Source organism: Ochotona curzoniae, unplaced genomic scaffold (genome assembly GCF_017591425.1).
Source record: "Ochotona curzoniae isolate NIBS_2020 unplaced genomic scaffold, NIBS_Ocur_1.0 contig_2210, whole genome shotgun sequence".
Classification (NCBI taxonomy): domain Eukaryota; kingdom Metazoa; phylum Chordata; class Mammalia; order Lagomorpha; family Ochotonidae; genus Ochotona; species Ochotona curzoniae.
The window spans coordinates 12,119,667-12,142,087 of NW_024465369.1; the positions used below are offsets into that span (position 1 = coordinate 12,119,667).

At 35.8% G+C, this 22,421-nt stretch overlaps 1 long non-coding RNA gene across 1 annotated transcript; it reads right to left on the reverse strand.

The window, feature by feature from the left end:
• Positions 1 to 535: 535 nt before the first annotated feature.
• LOC121150586 lies at positions 536 to 19,223 on the reverse strand. The gene is made up of 3 exons (XR_005882996.1): positions 18,914 to 19,223; positions 7,643 to 7,684; positions 536 to 872 (listed from the first exon to the last, which is right to left on the reverse strand). It is a non-coding gene; the product is annotated as an uncharacterized LOC121150586 (long non-coding RNA).
• Positions 19,224 to 22,421: the final 3,198 nt, after the last annotated feature.

Genomic DNA, 22,421 nt, shown 5'->3' on the forward strand with positions numbered 1-22,421 from the left:
TGGGAATAATGAATAGAGGTTTAAATGATAAGCAGAGCACCTTATATGGTACACCATAGATAGATAATTGTTTCTGAATTTATGTGACACCTGTGAGGATACTTCAAAAAAGTTTATGGGAGGTGGGATTAAAATGCATTTGGTCTGATGCGATTTTTTATAGTCTGGTTGTACAAGAAGTCTTCAAAAATTCTGAAAATGATGCATATTATGAAAAATTTACATACTGATTTTTAAAAACAGTTTGCAACTGGTTTGATGTACGTGATAGCACAATAGAAGAAGGCCCAAATATCTGGGTCCTTGCAACCAGGTGGGAGACACAGAGGAGACTCCAGGCTCCTGCCTTTACACTGGCCCAGCTCTGGCTTTTGTGGCTGTTTGGGGAGTGAGCCAGCATATGGAAGATCTCTGTGTTTCACTCTGTCTTTGTAATTCTGTCTTTCAAACAAACTAAAATGAAATTTTAAATATACATACATGTATAAACGATTCTATTTTTTCACAAACTCTTTGATGACCCATCTCAACTGAAAACAGGAGGTACTCAGCGAGAGAGAAAGAGAGTAAGAGACAAAGATGAAGAAAGTTTGAGAATTACATGAAGACAACTCACAACATCCATTCCATTTATCCATAGCGGGAGGAGTGCATTAGAATTTCAGCAATGTACACAGAGACTAATGTGAGGCCTTTGGGAAGGAAGGGTACTTTAGAGGCACTAAAAGATTATCTCTGACATTGAAAACGCCTGGTCTCTTGTCCTTGCCTTTCAGACTCTGCGTTCAAAGGCGTCGCCTCCAGAAGAACTGGCTGCAGCGATATGCTTATAGCTCCATTTGCAGACTTTCTTATAGGTTCATAAATGGAAACTAGAAGGAGGAGGGAAAGGAATAAAATTTAATAACTGAATAAAAATGTAAATAAAGATTTGCCTAAAATTACTTGTCCAAGAAATAATTCTCCCTCCCCCTTAAGCTAATACTTTGATAAGCTCAGTACAGTGATCCTGATTTGGAGCGTGACCTTTGAAAATGCTCTCCAGCTTGATTAAAGATGTATTAAATTTGTTTAAATAAACCTCGTTGTAATGGCACATCATTTGTAAGAAGCTATTAGGGGGCTGGAAACTGTGCTGCTGTATTTGCATGAAAATGTGCCCTGCTCGAATTGAGGATCTCTCCTGAATTAACTGCAAAGGGAAAGTGACACTTTCATAATTTTTTCTGACAAAAAAAAAAGAAAGAAAAAAAAAACTTTATGCAAAGCTGTTGCAGAGACAGGCAGGCGGAGGCCTGCATGCCAATAACAGGACCACAGATCGAGGGTGTGTCCTCAGGCCAACCGGAATTCTCCATGTTCTTGAGATATTTGGTTAAACACAATCAATACTGTTTAGCTGTCAATTGCTTTGCTCCTAGAATAGTTTCATTTTTGAATCTGTGTGTGTGTGTGCATGAATTGTATGAGAGTAACCAGATCCACAAGGAGGTTGAAAAAGAAAGCTGTGTTATCATATGCCGTGAAATCCCTTGTCTGAAATTCTCTCCCTGGCTTCAATTTTGGTGTGGTCTCTGGGTTTGTGGGGATGCCTCTGCATCCTCCACCCACCACTCCCAAATGATGTATATATCTGCCAGATGTACTGTAATTCCTGCCAATGCCTCCCAAATGATCTGCCACTCTGATGAAAAGGGTCTCTCCTTTACATCAAATCTTAAATTAAAACCTTTCACATCTTCCTGTAGGAGTCAGGGTTCTGGGCCCCATGCCAGTTTATAAAAACTCCACCCTCTGGTCAATCACCATTTCCCCAACTTGTCAGGTAAAAAAGGCCATTTAAAAAACATTTTTTTTCCTCCTGATTTGTTACTAAATGGCTATTCTATTTTACTACTGAGAATTTCCAGTTTCTGTTGTTGAAAACATCCATAAGGTATCCATGCTAGGAATTTTATTCACTGTCCCGTGACAGACATTGAAGATCAACGCCATCCTATGCTTATCAAGAGGAAGGTGGGGAAATGCTGCATGGTTTATGATGAACCCATCTGCAGTGCCACACAGACAGCTACTCTGTTTTAGGTATTAATAAGACTTTTTTTATTTTTTTGCTTCTTAAAAAAGGTCTCAAGATTAGAAAATATTTTCATAATTATCAGTAGGGAAACCAAGCTCAATGAGAGATCTAAAATCACACAATTAGCAAGTGGTGGAAGCTGTATTTGCAGACTAACTGTGTTTCACTTTAATACCTTCACCATTTTATTATACGAACTTCCAGTCAAATTTATTATCTGAAGATAAACTAAAAGACTGCGCTATGAGTCATGACTGCTAACCCTGATGGAGAGTCCCCAGTTCAGAGCAAACATGGACGTGTGCCCAAAAAGACAAGCTATTCCTGTAGAAAGGGATCCTACCCTGGACCATAACGACTGGACAAGAAGAAGTATTGCCAATCATTCAGAATGTTAACTTAAAATCTTTTTCTTTGCAGGTTGATTGTGATGCTATCTGCCAAGTACTGTCAGTATATTCTCTATAAGGGCCTTGTGGAATTTAGGATCACATATAGCGATCAAATATGTAAGTGCACATACGCATAAACACATGTAAATTAGATATGACTTGTGATGCTAGGAAACACAATTTTGTTGGTGTCTAAATTTCCAGTGATGCGACTCTAAAAAATTACATGACATATACAGCTTTATAGTCAGTATAGAGTTTTCTGGATTATCTTTTGTTGGCAGTGTTTTATTTAAAAAATCGAAAAATCAAAATGACTTAATCCAGGGACACTTTGCGAAAAGGCTTGAAAAATGCCAGGAGTACAGTCTCTGTTTTTAGAAATCAAACCATGTTTGAAAAATATTTTCTTTTATTTTGTTATTACATTTCTAATTATTATTCCCCTACCAATTTCCATATGAAGTAGTAAGATGAAAACATTTTAATTAAAACTTGTTTAGAATATCCCAAAAGTCCAATCCTCTCATTCAACGCACAAAAAAAAAAAATCAAAGAAAATCAGCAAAGCACTGCCTCCGAGTTACAGAGTGAAAGAGCTAGCAGTAACAGGGTTGGTTAATGGTGTAGTTAGAGGCATTTCCTGTCCTAAAGCTTCTCTGGTTCTTTTCTACTGCATTATTTGCTCATCTATTAAAACGCCTTAGATTGAATATCTCAAAGCTTAAAATTTCTCTGGGACAAACTATTCCATCAACTTTACATATTTGTTTTGCATTCTTTCCTTTTTCATTTAAAATTCATTTTAAAAATTTTGCCTCATTATCTAGTTTAAGCAAAGTTACAAAAGCATGAATGTGCAGGAGAATCAGGAGGAAGTAAAGCTTATTTCTGGACATGGTGTTTCTTAAAATTTCTGTTACCTTGGTTTCAAAAATGTTTCTTGATCCTGCTCACAATCTTCATTAGCTTGAACTCTGAAGCTCTACCTCCATATAACAAATTTTAAAATATTTTCTGGAAGTGGTTATTGACATTGAGAGAATGAAGGATAACACTTGTTTATTACCCGTATACGTGGGTTGTAACTAAGATATGATGTCCGCAGACAGGTAGTAGCCCACATAGGTATGCCTGCTTTTTCAGAGATATGTGCATATTTTTGCTCATTTGTTGGTTTTGCTATAAACAAAGCAACACTGGCTTCCTTCTGAAACTTTTGCATAGAAGCACAGAGCTGTCTTCTAGTTCATTTTTCTCTTCATTTGCTTTCCATTTTTAATTCACCATTCCCAGCTGAGATACTTGAGCAGATAGAATCAAACCAGCTCCAAGCTAATTGGTTCATCATGCACTTTATGATAATTTTCATTCTGGATTTTGATTAGGTCAGTATGGGGACTGCTTTGGTCAAAGCTTGTAATGATCTGCCTATTAACTTTGAAATAGGGTCCCTGACTGTAGTCATCTTATTAGATAACACAGCTGCCTTTAACTCTGCTAACCGTGAAATATTAGCGGGCTGTCTTAAGGTCCCACGCTGAAGTCTAATATTTTCCATGTTAGTTTTAGCCCTGTTTGACTCAATTTGTTACCTTCATTGGAAGTTCTAAATGTTAAGATGGGGAGATGCCATGCTGCCCCCCTCTTGAGAACCATTTGCATATTTCTAGGTGAGCGAACGAAGCCGCTATACTGTCTTTTCCTTGATTCTTGGTAGAATACATTCCATTGCATAGCATGGTGTTTGGCATCCTGAAGATGTTCAGTGGAGACTGTTACTAATGCAGCAACTCACTGCAATGCATTTTTTGACAAAATATAACATAGAGAATGTAGATTTTATGTAAGATTCAAACCAAAGCAAATGCACTTCAATTTCCTTGATTTTTATTTGTAGTTTTTTTTTTTTTCCTTAATTTTCAGATTGCTGTAATTTAGGGAAGTGGAAGTATTAGAGCACTTGATTTTACTCTCACTTTCACTTCATTCACTTCATATCCTATCGGGTTTGCTTAATTCTTTGTAGGCCTTGTTAGGTGTTGGTTTCTCTGAAACTACATTTCACTCACTGGCTTTGAGCGAAACGCTGCACAGAGGGAGAGAGAGGCTGCTCTGCTTTGGGGCAATTACTGCAGGTGGGATTAACATGTCCTAGGATATCTTGTTTGGTGTGACAGACTTAGAAACTTGGTATTATTTTGTTGCTGTTTGTTTTATTTTGTATAATTTAGATAATCTGCCTTTTTGGATTGGGTGCCTAAATTAAGCCAATTCACATAACAACATGTAACGACATACCCTGGAAGTGACCCACGCATCTTTTGAGGTTCACACTTTCCTTGACACACAGGAGTTTGTAGTAAATGTCAACTATGGCCTCCTTGGCGACACGGCTGCTTCATGCTGAAAGGAGCTGTTGGAAGGCCAGGGAGAGCAGCAGGCAGCACTGCAGAAGACTCTGTACCTCCTCTGCAGTCTTCTCTTTGTCTCCAACAGCCTGCTTTCGTTGTTTATAAGCTTAGCTTTTTTGTTTGTTTGTTTGTCATTTGTGTTTTTGCTTCCGAGGATTTAACACTTTGCAGCATTACTGTATGTTTTTTCTAAGGGAAAAGCTAATAATATAGTTATAAGGCAATGGACATAACTCTTTCAGCTGGGGTAAGTTAAGCAAGTTCCATGAAAGGATTCCAAAAGCAGAGCAAGAGAACAAGACCCCTCGGCTCCACTCTGCCCTTTGTGGAAGCCTAGGAAAACAGAAGTCTGGCTGGAATGTGGCAGCCACTGTGTCACCATGAACTTGGGAACAAAGACTGAATAGGGAATGGAAAATTAAGAAACTATTTCCTGATGATAATCAATTTTTCAGTTAAGATGACTGACATATTCATTTCTCTCTTATGCAGTGAGTTTAAAATCATTATTTTTATTGCCTAAGATAGATTCAAATGGCTTTTGGTTTCTTTAGCCTAGTTCCATTTTCACAGTCACTCAGGCAAGAGTTCAGAGACAAGCCTGTGAAATTATAAATCGAGTTAAAACCTTTTGAAAGAAAAATCTCCACAATTTTTTTCAGTATGCCTTCCTGAAGATGATATTGAAAAATTGTAGAACTGTTGTAAAATACTGAGACTACATAAAGTTTCACACAGAATTTAAACATTATTTTAAATGCCGGGATTTTCTACTGATGGGCCAGTAACATATGGATAGATGATTCAAAAAGAACTGAGTTACTAGTTATTACTACTTTTTAATGTCATTTATTTTTCATGTCTTAATTTCAGTAAAATTACTACTAAGTAATATTGGTAATTTTTTTCATATACTTTTCACTCTGCTGGTAGAGCTGATGTAAAGAGTTAAAGTCAGATGTCATCACATTCTCTGTGTTAAATTTGCATGTAATTGTACACAATTATTAAAGGAAATGCAAAAAAGGAAAGTATTCACAGTTCATATCCTACAGTTTGAAAGCATTTTAAACACTTGAAACCATCAAAATTATAACCAAGAAATATGAGTACAAGTATTTCAGAACTTTAATTTAGATTTAGAAAAACACTATTATTAAAAAGAAAATGGCCATAGTTCTCTTATTCTGTGTTCTAAACCCAGAAGCAAATAAGCAGTAGCTTGTGTCACAGTGTGGACCAAAGGGGCACCAACATTTTAAAATGCAGTCTTGTAATTTAATATGAAAAACATGCAACCAGGTAAGACTAGCTGTTGTAAACAGAGAAAATCATCATTATCTCTAGAACTTCACATTAAAACAGGAAAAGAACCAGGAAAATAAAAGCAGGACCTTCCTGGGAAATGACACTGTACACAAGTTCTCTGAGAGGAAGGATCTGATAGGTAATTGATTTGCGTTTCCTCTTTTCAAGTGCATCTCCTGAGGAAGTGCTCTCTACCCCTGTGTACCTATGATATTAACAGGAGAAAGCTCTGTCCCCCTTTTTAATGGCCTCTTGAATATTAATAAATGTATTAGGAGTAAAAATTTGGAGAGCATTTTGTTGAAGCCAGACTATTATAAGCAGCACATCACTACTGAGTACCTGAAATGCTTGTTTGTAATTGAATACACTTGTCTGTTTCTATATGGGAGATGATCTAAAGTGTGCACACTTCCCGGCCACATTCAAGTCTATGATATACCGAGCAATGATTATATCTCCAGGAGGTGATGTCTCTTGTTAGGATTTCCCACTGTCCACTGGGAAATTCTTTTCTGATTGCATGAAGACCTAGGGGTATCCCCGACACTTGGTGTACTTTCATGGATTCATTTCTTTTCACTTGCAGATCCGGCATTGACTGGCATTCCTTCTGTTCCTCTTTCTATAATGTTCCCTTTTCTGTTGTGGAATAGTTAGGGTTTGTAGCTGGCCCGTGTCCTTAACAACTCTACTGCATTCACTTACACATTTTGTTCTGTTACTTCCCTTCCCTTCATTACAGCTTTTAGTTACTCCTACCACTTAAAGGGAATTGCTCATATATGCAATTGTATGGCACTCACTCTCCAATCTTATGGTAAGTCCTCACCAAAAATGATTTTCAAATCTTAACATAGCTTCCTTAAGCAGATCATACCCTCCCAAGAGGCAGACATTACACCTTGTAGCTCTTCATGTACCCCATATTATGAACACAATGACTTATCTGATGTAATTCGTATCCTCTTAATAAATAATTTTTTGTCTGACATGATACCTATAGTTGAAATAAGTTTGGCTATTATGAGTCATGGTATTATTTGTTCCTTCTCTGCAATTAATTCGGTGGAATTTCCAGCTGGAACATCATGTCTGTGCACTTTATCATAGGGCCACTCCTGTTTTCCACTGGGGACATGGTCTCCTAGTTTGGTATCTCTGTGTGCTCAGGGTAGGCACCTGGTGGAAGGTCTGTTCCCACACTTGCAGATGGGTGCTAGGGAGCACACCGCCCCCTCGTGAAAACTGGTTTGCTATTGAGAGAAATACCTTATGTCCTCTGATCCAAAACCATTCTGCATGTTTTCCTTACCAGGATTTAAAGAACATACTCTGTTCCCTTCCAAATGTGAGAAGTTGAATTTCAAAATAAAATGTGTCACAATAGCAAGGAAAAAAAAAAAGTAGAGAGATTCCTTATTTCACTATCAGTCAATGTGCCTTACCTTTCCTGGTCCTGCATGTAGCACAAGAGCTTCAAAAACACTCTAAAAACAAAGATCAATACACTTTTTTTGTGTGCTATAAATCTGAATTGTTTAAAAAGAAATGTCAAAGTCATAATTCCCTCAGTGATCAGTTCAAACATAAGATTAACAACTTCTCATCTTTGCCCCCCAAACTTGTGCAAATCCTCCTTTATACTCCCATGGAAAGTAGAAAATTTTGCTTTTCTTATTCTAAACCAGCATTCAAAGTCCTGGTAAACAAGACAGACACATAACCACTTTTTAGGGACTAAAAGAAGTTTCAATAACTTTTCTTGCAATTATGTATCTTTCTGGAGTACATCCAGTAATTTACTACAGAGCAAATAAACAATTGAGACCAACCCTGAACCAAGCATCTTGTCCTGTTGTTATGTGAACAAACATCAGAAGAATGTTCTGCCATCCAGTAGAATTGATAATCCCTGTTAAAATGCAAATGTTGCTTCTAAATATGCTAATACATCAAACCACTTAACCACAATTGGTTTGTCAAATTACTAGTCAGTCACCCAGTAGGATTGGAAGCTCTTAATAGGTATTGTGAGGGAAATGACAGGAATCCAGAGACCTGTGCAAGGTATGGTGCCTACATGAAATTTTCAAAAAAACCAGTTGGCACATCAGCTGAAGTTGTCAAAACAAGTTAGGCTAACAAATGTAGTTGCAGAATTTCAGTTTTCAATTTCAGGATGTTGTCTAAATGTGAACGCTTTCAGGTTTGGTATTTTTTTTTTCTACTAAGATAAATCTAGTTAGCTTGTCTCTTTGATCCTATGTTTTATATGGACAACCTCATAGAAAAGGCTATTTTTCAAATACAGAGTGATTTCCCAGTCTACTCACAGCACTAAATTAAAATCAACAGTGAAAAATACTTCTGTAAATGCCTAGAGTGAATGAATAGATCAGTTAGACCAAAAGCAGCTGGGTCAGGGACTACACAAGACCCAGCTCCCTGCTGAGTCACTGCTCCCACTGGTGAGCATGAGAACTAGGAAGGTGAGGGGATGGGGTGGGGGAGATAAGGCAGACAGAACTCCAACCATGATGAGAACTGCAGGATCTGTATTCTGACAAGTCAGCATCAGTACACGTCAGAACTGGGCCTCCTCAGATGCTAAGAGTGTGCAATAGATGGCTTGCCCAACTGCACAGGTCCATTGGGGCCTACAGAGGACGCCTTGTATACTATAGCAAGAGGATGGAGGGCAGAGCAAATTGGGCAACTCTCCCAACAAGCATTGACAGCAAGTATTTGTGTAAATGGAGACTTTAAGGTGGACTATGTCCAATGGACTATTAAAACCACTTGGGCAGGATCCTCAAAGCATGCTCCATATTTGGGACCCTAGAATGACATTGGATGGCCGTTTTCCATCCCTGGGTACCGATGTGGTTAAAATGTTGCATGTGGCTTCCTCCATTCTCTTCCCTTTTCCCCCAGTACAGGAAGAATTAAAGGAAAATTGGAAATAATGGTCTCATCCTCTTTCCCCTAATCCTCAACTCTTCCCACCATAATTAGTGATCCACGTGGTTATACATCCCTCTGAACTAGGTAAACGTCATCAAAAATAAAATCTTTTTAAAAAGGGGAAAAAGCAAAAAGGCCCAGTTCCCACATATTTGCTCAGGGATAGTCCACATATTACTATCCTGGATATTCCTTTGCAATACGTAAGTGTATTGAGGCACATTCACTTACATAAATTAGTGTCTACACATTATATGATACTAGGTCATACAGAGATAATATGCTGTAGAAGAAAATAGGTACTTTTTTAAGGAGATACAGTATGTTGCTTTCTTACTCCAAATAAATTGATTTGGAGAGAAATTAAGACTATTGGGAGGTTGAAATATTTGCAGGTGAAAATCATGTTTTGGTAATGAAAAAACATACTTAAGACGGCATGCAAGAGTTCCCGCACAAACAAAATGAATGTATCATTTTTCCTTTTGATATTTTCTTGACTTTGCACATTTGCTATGATGAGAACATAATATTTCCATTATTAGCAATGATTACGATTTAAGTATGACTGAAGAATGTGTCATTGGGAAGAATTTGGTCAAGTCTTTACAGCCTCTGCTGACAGTACACGACTGTGTTTAGGGAACGGGGAATGTGCCATCTCACTGTTCCAAGTAATTACCATGCGGTAACAGATCCTTAAAATATAAATTCAATGCATATTTAGGAGCTAAGCACACTTAATTGAAAGTGCTACCAGTTGTCTATTCTAATGAGCTGCTAGCTAAATAGGAAAACACCCATAGATGGTAAGTCTTTTACTTTGAAACCTTAAAATAACTTAGAGGAAGAGAAGTGGACGTGGGATTCAAGAAGTAGTTGAGCAACAACATCACAGTTGTGAGTTTTACCTCCTGTCTCAGCAAAGATTTTCCTGTCTTTTTAGTTACATGTCTTTTCATATTCTTGATGTCTTGGTAACAGTACTTTTTTTTTGTTATAATATACCCGTTTTTGTCCACATGGCATTCAACATGTTTCTGTTCAGCTTAAATTTCATTTTACTTTGTCTCTGAAAACATATAGTATCAAATTTCCTGACTTTATGATAGGTAGACTTGAAGCAGTTATGTCATGAGATGGAAATCAATATTGGTTATCCAACCTAAGTACTAATTTTAAGAATGGCCCCAGTTAATGACAGCCTCTGCTTACTATATTTCAAATGTATTCTTTTTAAAATTGTCTTTGAGTACACACATGAGTCTTCCTTAAATGATTATCACTTGATTTGTGCAAGTGACCCTGAGTGTTGCTGTCTATTTTCATTTAGAAGGTGAAAATGAAGAGATCTACATTGTTATGCAAAAACTGCTCTTCATATTGTCTGATAAAGATGTGTGATTTATCAGATTCTTTGTCATCAGCATCATAATGATAGTAGCTCTTTCTCGACTTTGTAGCAGCGAAAAGGAGATATGCGAATAGATGCTATCCAAATAAATCCCTCAGAAATTATTTCTGGACATAAGCTATATTCTTCACTATAAATTTAAAATGAAGCCTTAGAAACAGAGGAACATTGATTCAGTGCGTGGTTAGATACACAGGTCTGAAGTCAGGAAAATAAGCCACAGAAATAGATCTGGAAGAAATCTTAAATCTTTGAAGAAAAATACTGGGTAATTCAGCAAGAAGCAGTGTCTCTTTATGCTCTCTGAAGAACATGTCTTTCTGCCCTGAGACTCATAGGAGTTGATCTTACTCGTCATCCACTTCCTTACTGCCAGATTGCTCCTCAAAATAATATCACTGTGGTCAGTTTAGTTCAAGAAAGATAACTACTTAGTCATGTTAGGCTACCGTAACAAAATACCACAGATTTCTGGGTTTAAACAGAAGAAACCGATTTCAAAAATTCTATGGAAAATGAAATTGGAAGACACACTATTTTAATGCAATACATTTACAACCCTTATATATCTTCTTCATCATATGTATTTTACATGAAATTTTTATGATCCCTTTTAGTTCTCATAGTGCTTGAGGATAGAACATCCAAAAACACTGTGCCAGCAAGGTGGATTCCATTCTGAGTTTTTTTTTTCTCCTTTGGTGTGTAGATGTCTGATCTCTCCTGCTGTGTCCTCGGGATTTCTGCTTGAGACAGGAAGGAAGAGAGAGGGACAAAGCATGTGGTTTCCCTTCTCACATGCATGCTGCTCCTATTATGAATATTCCAAACAGGACATCATACAACCCTGTTTTCCGAAGAGATCAGCTCCAAGTATTGTCACTTTAGAGACTACAGCTTTAACTGGACATAGACATTTATTCCAAAACAGATATTAAATGATTATTTTTAAAACAATGCCTAAACTTAGACTGTAGATATCAAGGAAGGGCATATAATCAAATGGCTTCAAAGATTTTCACCAGATTTCTTTTCATGTACTGGGAAGAGCACTGATGCAAGAGCGTTTGCCAACTGATTTCAAATTCCTGTTATGTAAGTTTCTGATCATGTTGGACTTCGAATCCTATTACTTTAACATTTATGTTGTATGATGAATTACAATGCATGCAAAGTGTACTATAAATATGCTTAGCACATAAATTAATATGTTTTTAAAATATCTAATGAATATGATTCCAAGTATAATTAGATAAAAGGGACACGCAATAATTAAGAAGTATTTGAGGGGCCTGCATGCTGACCCATCAGGTTAAGCCACCACTTTGGATGCTAGCATTCCATATCAAAGTGCTGCTTAAATCCTGACCGTCTCACTACCAATCCAGCTGTGTAATAAGGCACCTGAGACCCAGGTAAATGACTCTTCTTCTGGGATCAGCATTCCCCAGGGCAGTGAACCACTGCATAAAAGACCTTTGTCTGTGTCTCTCTTCCTCTTTTTCTCTAGCATTCTCCCTTTCAGAAAACATTAAGAAGCACTGAAAAACAAACAAAAAAAGAACTATAATTGGCCACCATCCCCCAATTGATAGGTAAGATCCATCTGGTTTTTGATCTTTCCCTTATTTCATTGAAATGTCATTGTGTTAATTATAACAAATATATGTGGTGCAGAACAAATTCCTCTAAATACATTCTTAGAGAGCATATTATATTGGATCAATAGTTTTACCAACAGTAACAATGAAAGCAAATTTTCAACAAATATGACTAGGAGACTTGGATTTTCTAAAGGATCCATTTTTTCCTGAGATTTCTAATATTGTCTTTTTTTGGTTGTTGTAGCTTCATTTTTGGGTGTTGACCGTCATAAAGCTACTTTATTAGTAAACATATCCCCTTTATCTTCAGCTTTGTCTTGCTCTTCAATGCAGCATTCAGTAAATCAATATTCACCTGAGTACCAAAGAGCCTGTCATTTCACCCTTTTGGCAAACATCAACTCCCTCAATGGGACTTCCGCTCTATGCAAAGGTAACAACTTCAGCTCAGACAGCATGTTTTACCACATTATCTCTTGTCTTACTAAACAAAATTCCCAGACAAAAATTGCATGAGTAAGTGTTGACGAACCAGTTCCAGTTAATCCAAAAAACCAATATGAGATTTTGAAAATGACTGTTATCTAGAAAGAAGGTAAGATAAAAAGAACCATTTGGGTTGAAACTTTAGTCATTTCAGTTAGAGCAATTTACTTACTGAAATGCGACTCAGGAAAGAGTGAAATTCTTCAACTTTACATGAACTTTCAGAGTCCATTTGCAAGGTGTCATTTTCTGTTTTGTTTCCTCTTGTGTTCACTGTACTTTTTCTGTATTACTCTCAATTGCTAGTGTTTTGAGTAGAAAATGACATTACTTCACTGAACTCAAGTTGACATCGGTGAGAATGGCAGCCTGGCAGGTGTGGATGCTGTCCAAGAACAGAAGTGGGTGTGCCAGCTCACCTGTGAGTTGGGAACCACAGCATCATGGAGCTAAGGATCTCTGGAGATGTAAGCTAATTAGCCAGCTGACAAAAGAGGTTTTAGGTGTTTGACACAAAGTATCGTGACACCTAGGCAATAGAACCTGTCCTATGGTATTTCACATCATTTCAAAATGACACCAAAAACACAGGCAACGCTCTTCAGATGATCTCTTACACCACCTTATACCATGGGTTCACAAAGAAGGTAAATAGCTGCTGATCAATTTGCATTAGTGTTACTGCATCCAGACTGTTGCAAACAGCCACGACAGTATATGCAAGCTCTCCTGAGTTATAAATGCGGCGGGACGGATGAGGAAGAATCAAAATTAAATGTGACAAAGGGAATTCTAGCTTAAGGTCTTGAAGCAGCCCACTACCTTGCACTTGATTTTAGATGTGATTTGAGTAGATTGGGTGGTATCATTGGCGTGCATCACAAGTTCATGTTGAATGACTCCAGACGATGATCATAAAACGTACATGAGAGGAAAGGGATAATCCTAAAAACCTATCCTTTAGAAATAATATTATGAAAATCTATAATTACTCATTTATCTGAAATTCTTTAGAATTCCCTCACTGAGGGGTTTGAAAATGGAATTACATTAGAACTTGCTATGGGGTTGAATGAGAATTTTCTGAAATGAGTAATTTAAATAGCAGCTCCAAAAGACACCATTTATGCATTCTTTGCTATAAAGTGAAACACAGCTGCATTGTATTTTATTTTTTTAAAATACGAGCTTCTTGGCAAAAACTGTTGCTGCTCATGTAAAGGTCTCCTGTAAATTTGTGTTTCTCTGAAGGCTTTAAGCATAGATTGATCATCTGCTCTTAGGATAGTTTATTTAAGGTAGACCCCCCAAATGCACCAAAACCTTCGTAAGGGAAGCAGAGAGAAATGGTAACTATTGATATGTAAAGCAAACAAAGGATAGATGATCTGATAGAAAATTCTCATAAAGGTATATTGCCCTTCTCCAGAACAAGGAATTACTTTAAAAATTCCATTTCAAATTCAGAAGTGTCCAGTGTACTTGTAGTGAAATGCGATGCCCTTACAGCCACTGTGACTTTCTTTCACTCTTGCTTGGTAGAGTCATGAAAACATTAGTCCAACCGTGAGACTGTCACCCTGCAAACATGATGAAACTGAGACCTTAAGAATACAGTGACACAAGGTACCGGTGTTGTCATTCTACTTTCACAAGCCCTGGCAAAGGTTCTGTGCAAAGATAAGCCAAAAAGAGGGGGAAAAAAAATCCTCAACTGCAGATATATAACCTTTTGGATTTTTGTCATGGGTGACTACAGAATCAGATCTCTGAAACCGCCCTATTCCCCAAAAGTCTGTACAGAGCCAGGAAAGTTGGGCTCAATATTTTTTTGCTATCATTCCAATAGTACTATCTTGGGAAGAGAATATTTCCAAGAAAGTATGTTCAGTTCTGGAAATGCTAATGGGTTGGCAACATTCCCCCAAGTCTTTCTAGCTTGAGGGAAGGAATGAGGGCAGAGTGCATCAAGTTACTGAGAGTACTTGCAGTTCCTAACTTCTCCAAAGTGTTTACCTACTAATCCCTAGTGCTTAGCTTTCCTGTGAAATAACTCCTATTCCTGGGCATGTGAAAGTGCCTGCATGGTTAGGGTGGTGCTGAGAACACACTGTTAGCTGGCTCGTGTCCTTAAAGCTCACAGGTTTGGTCACCTCGGATCAAATGCTTGATTTCCAACCAGTAAAGAGGAAGTAGATTTAGATTCGAATTTGTTTAGGGACGGGATCATGCTGAGAGGCAAATGAATAGCCACTGTGGGGAATTTATTTCTCCTGCTGAAAAAGCAAAGGCTAATAATAATTGAGTTTGATTTGCAAAATGTACAGCTTTACAATAATCATATGATACCTAGTAATTTTGAAATTGAGGTAAAAAAAAAAGGAAGCACTTCAGAAGCCGGAATTATGAAAATCAAGAAGTTGCTTAAAATATTTGAGAGTGTGCTTAGAAAATCAAATGCCATATGCTTTATTTGCTTCTGAAGAGGAATCATGTTTTCCCTTGGAACAAATTGCACACACAGGTGTTTGATACAGGGTTTATAAGCTATCAGGGGGAGACAGAATGTTTGGGGTTGGGGTGGGAGGTGTTAATTTGGGGAAGGTGGCATGTGATGAAGGTGGGATGGGGAGAAGAGACAGTTGGAAAAAAGAAGTTTCTTTGCCATATTTGCAAACTGGGTGGGGTTGTCAGAATTTGCCACCAGAGCGTTAACCGTTTTGTTCTAGCAGTATGATTAGAGTCGTGCTCCTCAGCTTCTCGGCTTGTAAGTCACTGGTTCAAGGGAAATGCGAGAACTAACGGAATATCATACATGTTTGCTCATTCTGTGTATACTTCTGCCAATTATACTGAAGTCTTATGTGAGGCTGGGTTACTATGTTTTCTCCTGACTGGATGCAAAAGAAATCATAATCACCTGCAGTCCAGGGAGAAAAGAACCATTTGGTTGCTTGACATACTAACAGGTTTTGATACAAGAGTACATCAATACTTGTTATATAGACATCAATGCATTTTTTGCGGGGTGGATATGAGGGTACTTTAAAAGATGAATGGGAAAAAATGAAATTTCAGGTGAATGTTTTGATGTAAAGATGTTAAGGTACACATGTAATTTTTAAATAATCTACCTTTTCCATGAACTGTTTTGAAAACCCCTAGTATATCATATCATGCAGTGTTGTTCTTCAGTTAGAGTCTTTGATAAAACATCGCTGATGCACATTGACCTAGCTTCATGAAATAGAGTAAATGGCTTGACATTTCATTTCATGACTGTAGGATCAGAGAAAACAGAACCAAAAATGACAAAGTATTGGTTAAAGAGTCTCAGGTTTCACCCCACATATCTTTTAGTAGTTGACTGGCTTTACAGCTAGCGTGCAGACTATCATAAATTTATCTGTGTGAAAATTATCTTGATCCAAAAATTAATTTTAGCCATATTCATTCTATGATCTAGGTTCTTCAATAACTTAAACTAACCACAACGATTCTTTTGTGAGTTCCTTTCTTAATTGATTTGTATAAGTAAGCCTGTATCTATTCCATTTCTTTGCTGTTTTCTTTCTCCTCTGTTTTCAAGATGTTCTCAGAATCAAAGGTAGTAAGGAAACGGAAAGGAAGACAGTTGAAAGCTCGGGAAGTGTGTTTTAAAATGCATGCATGCAGCTGAACATTATGGACAAAAGATTATTTACAACAGACAAAAATTAATCAGTTTAATCATTAAAATTATTTGATCAGATTTTAAAAAAAAAAATCTAAGCAGATTTTTTTTTATGAGCTCCAAAAGCAAATTGTTTAAATGGTTATTATTTTTCTTTGTATAAGTATTAAGTTCTAGGGGTAAGGTCCACCATATTTTATTTTTTGAATTTAAATTCAAGATGTAATGTTTGATTAAATCTTTTTAATTAAAATAATAATTATTGGGCATTAAAGAGTAAGTTGGGGGCAGAGAAGTAGGCTAAAGTGATTTGATATTGGAAATTCTCAATATCAAATGAGGAGCCAGTAGCATACAACCAGCCCAATCAGTGCTGAATTTATAAAAATGGGCTGTATATAACTACTTTATGCAAACTCAGTAATAAAATGAGATCCTTTACAGCAATGTTTTATAATGTTTCCCTATGTTGCTCTTCATTTTTTCTTCCTTTTGCAAAGCAGTGAAAATTGACAGAGTTTATTTTTCCTTTTATGTTAAAGGAAAAGTTGGCTACTCTGGACAATCACAAATAGTAACAAACAAATCGTAATGTTAGGAATAAAGAAATAGGCATTTAGAGGAAGATGAAATAGGTCTTTCCTTATAACACAACATTTTTTAAGGACTAGGATTATTATTTTGCTTACATTTTATTTTTATTTTATGAAGAATTAACCCTGATGGTGAGACAGATTGAGGAAGATTCTCTATTTTTTAAAACAGTTCCTCTCTGATAGCAAGATGATAGATATCATTTTTTCATTTATATTATGTGGATGCTCGCACTACCTGAATGGAAACCTTACATATGTACCTTTAAGATAATGAATGATATTTCAAAAATACAGAATAAATTTATTACTTAATTGTTGGTTTGGCAGCTATATTTTTGAAAAATGATTTTGCTATCTTTAAACATTTTGTTTAGCTCAAGTTCATAAGTTCATATGCTAATTATTCAAGTCTAATATTCAAGTTTATATTCTAGTTAAAACTTAACTCCAAGTTTAATGTAGATGCTTTTAGTTATGCTTTAAAAAAGAAAATCAATTTTAACCAAAAATGTTTAAAACATGTCATATGAAATATGATTATTCTTTAATTCAAAGAAATATATAAAAATAGAAGCAATGGTAAGTTTTTAGGTAGAAATCGTAACATATTCAGTAGTCGCAGTAATCTAATCATCTGTCACCTGCTTTTGCTTGCAGTTATTTTCTGTAAGCTGATTAACTATATACATGAAGTTCAAGCTTAAATTGCATGCTGAAAAGGTTGTCATACATAGAATATTAGCCAAGTAACTTTTATAAGACAAAACTTCCTGTGTTCTATTTAGGCCAAGTCTTAGATTTTTTCACTCAATATCCAGGTAAAATTCTCAGAGTGTAGTTGATAATTAAGGTAATTAGAACTGAAGGCATTAGTCATTTCAACAAGAATACCACTTCCAGATTTTGTAGTTTTAAGCCAGAAGAACAGAAACCAGACCAATATGGAGCCAAGTTTGGCTGACTCAACATAACAACACTGAGATGTGATGGTGTTGGCATAATGACATCATCACTCTCTCGGGACCAATCTTTTGCAGTGCAGGTGGCAAGCCTAGACTGATCTCATCGAGAAATAACTAACCCATACAAACCAACTTTTTTGAGCTGTAGAATTATTTTTTTCTGTCTAATCTCATCACTGAAATAAATTATCTACAGAAGTGGCATTTCAGTTTGAAATTTTAAGACATTTAAAGTAGTCAATGACCAAGCTTCATACTTCACCATGAGAGTAGATATTGATCTAGCAATTAAATTTTTATATCATATCAATTGTAACAGCATGTTGTAGAAAAGCCTAATAATCACAGTGTATTTCACCAAGCCTTTTCCTGTCCTTCTTAGGGCCTATGCAAGTATAAACTCAAAGTTGATGACATAATTGATGAGCTGCAGAAAGAAATGTGAAAATGAAATTATTGGGAACAACTTCCCATCCATGTGGCTTCTCCCTGCTTCACAAATATAGTAAAGATAGAAATGGAAAGTGGTTTTTGAGGACTCAGCAATCTAAAATCAAAACCATTGATCAAAAGATTTTTTATGATGCCGTACGAAGTTCTATTTTATGATTCTTTGAATGATATGAGGATTGAATGACACAAGGATTGAAACAGAATTAAGAAACTCTAATGCCTACATGATCCAAATTATGCCTACATGGTAGTATTATGATTGTTTCTAGACATTTGATTCCTTGAAATATCCCCATTACAGCATGTTCTAGATAACCGAGTCTTCTACTGAATTAACAAAGCAAACTTTGAAACCTGAAAAATGAGAGTTAAGTACATGCCCAGTCACTATTCCTCATTGACAATTTAGTATTTATTCCTATAATCCCAGGGAGCAATTATTATCCCCCACCTACCATGAGAACAAAGATGAACAGAACTCAGCTTGCAACATTTATGTTCACATGAACTTTGTTTTATGGAACAGAGAGCCCAATGTTTAAGGAAGAACAATAATCCACTTACCAAAAAACAAAAGAAATAGTCTTCAGGAGATTATTTTGTTCTCTCTTGGTAAGTTATCAAAAGCAGAAGAAAGTTGACATTCTATTTCTACCTATAATTTGAAACTTACAGTGTTTCCTTCTTTCAGTCACCCATTACAAAAACCATCACTAACCATGAAAAATTCTAGAAGTAGAACCTCTTTCATTTAGATAGCTTGCACTAACAGATGGCTTGGCTAATTACAAAATTAAACTTTGTTCTATTGAGACATGATTTCAGTGAATAATATTTTCCAGACAGAATTCAATAAGCAACTTGTGGTTGAGTAGCCTTTTGCCCAAAAAAGGGAACCAGGTCATTGTGACTACCTTCTGCATTCAGAGGAGCATGATGGTAGAGGATGTTAACTTGACTACCGCAGAAACTGAGTTCCAGTAACCTTATCAGTGTCTAATAGAGTGACTCTACCCTAAGAATTGTGAAATATGGTTGTTGAAATAGCACCTGGCATTTCACGCTGAACTCCGGTAACACTTGCTGATTCACTGACCACAGTCAGGGGAAAGTACACTGTATGTTTGGTTGGTCTTCCTGGGGGAGCCCTGCTGGTAAATATGAACTCATCTCAGAAATCACAGGTTCACATACACAATGGGAAAGCAGCAGCTTTAAATTTTTCTGAAATGGGGTAATTGAAATAAATCTTATGTATTGAAATTTGTAATGGTTAAAAATAGAAATTTAAACATTTCTCAAAGGAATGTATAACGTAAATTGTTTTATTATTGTTTCTATTCTCATATGTACTGTTGAATAACAATTGAGATAATCATCATCTGGTAGCTCCAGAATTTTGATTATTGGCAAATATTCTTCTGCTTGATACTTTGGAAAGGTTTTGCTTGATTACTCTTTGACTAATCTGAGTGGGTTAATGGAGAGGCTTTGATGGTTAGGTCACTAGTTCTGACACTTTCAGTTTCAGAAGTAGTATCTCGTCAGAATAGAACTAATGAAAACTTACTGGGATGTGGAATAAATGGGAAAATTGATGACAAGTGTAATTACATATGAGATTTTATATTTAACTTTGCCTCTATAGAGATAGAGTTTTGAGCACAGCCCTAGTTACATTTAAATACTAGATTCATAGTGGTACCATTCTGCTCTCTATTGTTTTGCTTGCTCTTCATATACAGAAACAGGATATAATTTATAGACCATCTGATAAATGTACAATTGCTTTTGCTAAGTCATATTTTATAAAGAATACTTCATAAGCAAATGTATCATACAGAAACTGTCACCTAAAAAGTGGTATAATTGTTCCATTATGGAAATTCTCATCTTCAGTTTTTTTTAAATTACATCTACAGTTGTCATTTTCTGTTTGCTTATTATTTGGAAACGACAGTTACATGATGTCATGATCACAAATTTACATCTTTTTTTTCTCCAAGGTAAATTTACCATAATGTGTAGCATACATTGAAAGGGCTGTTTCAAAATGAATAAATGATTGCCCTGTTATTAAAATATGACTATTAGAATATGACTACCAATTTGAGTGATTTCAATAAACATTTACTTCTATTATAAAACATTATTTAAATAAAATTTAGGCTCTGAGAATTTTTAAAAACCACTTCGTTTTTAATAGCAATAAGCTGGTCTTGTGGTCTGACTTAGGGATAGAGTTCTAAAAAAGGAGTCATAACATTGGCTTGAAAATCATTACAAACGTACTGAGACATCAGCTATCACTGAGCAGAACATTTCTATGAACTGACAGGAGAGTAGAGAATCAGCATTTATTCTATGCTTCCTAGCATTATATGTTACTATTTTTATTTTATTATTATTCTGTATTATTTCTTTTCATTTTAATGTTATTGTAACAACTTAGAAAATTAACCAGCAGGATCCTTGTTGAATTATTTGCAAACAGAAAGATACTAAGTCCTTAACGTGGTAAGAAGTTTTTGTGGCTCAGATTGTGTTTGCTTTTAAAAACTCAACTAGAAAAAATCACCTCCACTGAGGTACAGTATGGCTAGAGTATGTTCAGAAATTTTAAGTTTGTTGGAAGCATGTGTGCATGTGGAAAGAGTAGCAATGATGTGCAGAGTCCTGCCATCAGCCACAGCATTTCCTTGACGACAAACTCATCATTTCTCTCTTCGCTATCTCTATCAAAAAATAAATTTGCTTACTGAAATCATATTGTGTTTGCTTGGTTTGCTTCTTAATGCTAATTTTTTTGTAAAATTACAATGCACTTTTTAAAATTTTTCAATTTCCAATATTCTGTTTCCACTTTTGAAGCATGATACTTCATATAGAATGGACAGATATTTTAAGCGTATATTACAATACTTACTATTTTCTTGTTTGTATATATATTACTTTTATGAATTTATCTTTGCTGTATCTTCAATTAAAATTAATTGAATTTAAACATTTTTTTTCAGTAGATTTGATATTTCCCTATCTGGAAATTTGTTTAGATGCATTTTGTAACTCTTATTCTCAATTTCATTATCTTCCATTATTAGTTACAAATGCAAGTCAATATACTTAAACCCCATGCTACCAAGGGATTTGTGATAAGATTACAGAAAAATATATGATTTCACTATTTACTCCTGCTAATAATAATAATTATGATTTTTATTATTGTTGGCCATCAAAAAGACATTTCATTTTCTACCTGTGTATACATTGATACCTATTTACTTCAATAATGTATTTAAAAACAGGATTTTGGGATCCGGTGCCCTAATCGTTAAAGTCCTTGCCTTGCTCATACTGAGATCTCACATAGGTTCTAGCTCATGTCTCGGCTGCTCCACTTTCCTTGCAGCTCCCAGGCTGTGGCCTGGGAAAGCAATCTATGACAGCTCCAAGCCTTGTAACATTGAATCTGTTTGGGAGACCCAGAAGAAACTTCTGGCTTCTGGCTTCAGATCCATTCTGCTCCCACCATTGCAGCAACATGTTGCAAAAAAAAAAAAAAAAAAGAAAAAAAAAAGAAAAAAGAGAGAGAGAGATTTTCATACTTTCACAAATATTTGTGAAAGGGTTTTTTTTTTTCTCAATATGGGAAGTAAGCATCTTTAGCTGAAATGAAAATGCCTAGTAAAATATCAGTTGTTTTTAACATGATCTAAGCATACAGCATACAAACATAATTTATAAGAATTATGTTCATTTATTCATCAATATTAAAAGTTTGGATAAAGGAAATCTTCACAAAACAATATTTTGGTTATTTCTATACCAGAATAATGTATAAATATTAATTCAAGTCAGTCATTAAGCAATCACAATCAAATCTGGATAAGTTCTGATGATATAAAATTAATCACTTCTGTTTTGTGTTCTGAAAGTAGTCTCAGGCTAATTAATTACACAATTTACCACTTTAACAAATTGGTGGCATTCTGTTTTCTTTGAGGAATTTTGTAGGTACCTCAGTATGTTTCAAATTATATGTATTGCAGTGTTTCCTTGCAACTCTGAAAGG